Below are 1034 nucleotides of genomic sequence, written 5' to 3'. Positions count from 1 at the left end.
TTGGGCAGACCCTGAAAGTGTCATCTCTTGGATGATAACTCTGTGTGCAATGAGTGCAGTTTCTCATTTCTCTGTTATCATGTATGACATTTCCCTTATGTGTCTAGTGTGATACTATGCAATGAATGTGTTACTATACTCCTAGCGTTTTCCTGCACTTTGTTTCTTGAATTCCAATAAAATAATATTTTTCTGTCAAAAATCCAAATGAATGGTAAATAGTCTTCCATTGCCAGCTCTTTTTACCATGCTGGGGTAAGATCTCTGGCTTTTTAAGTGGAAGTAGAACTGAAAGCAATAATTTTGATTTTGCTGTTGCAGAAATAAGTTAACAGTGTCTTAAGCTAACTACATTTACACATTATGATTCAAGGCACAAATGCCATGACAACATCCAGCACAAGTCCTTACATTCTGCAATATTCTTTGGTGTCAATCCTTTTCCAGTTTATTTTTTGTTGTTATTGCAGCACAATCAGAATCTTTGCACATAACTTTAAGCTTATAGTTCAAGTCTTCTAATGATAACAAAATATATGACAGTTGAATATGGCCCATAGAGTTTCTTGCAAGCGATGGAGAAGGAGCGTATATTTTGAATGCTGTGGGAGAAGACCTTTGGGGATGTTTGGACACATCTCAGGACTAGAAATCAGTGTTATGTTACCTTTAACTCTGCAGTGATGATGCCCAGTGCATCTCCTGTGCTACCTGAAGCACAGCTGTTATATTACAGCAGAGGGGATTCTCCTTCCTGGCCAAGGGCTGGGCTTGCAGCTTCACACATTCGACTCCTCTTCTTGGTCACTGTAGGCCACTACAACAACGTACATTAAACAGGCCCATTTAATCCCTTAGTTTTTAACTTTAACAAGATGGAAGCTCTGTGCTGTTGCATTTGCTTTTGGCTGATAGGTTTTCATCTGAACTGAGTTCGTGGTCCTTAAAGACCCTTTGCAGTGCACATGGGTTGCTAGAGAGGGACTGAAACCTCTCTCAGGCTTGCTCAGCTACCTTAAATTAGAGATAATCTT

The sequence above is a fragment of the Psittacula echo genome, assembly GCF_963264785.1.
Source record: "Psittacula echo genome assembly, chromosome: 2".
NCBI classification, from domain to species: Eukaryota; Metazoa; Chordata; class Aves; order Psittaciformes; family Psittacidae; genus Psittacula; species Psittacula echo.
This window is presented reverse-complemented; position numbering follows the sequence as displayed.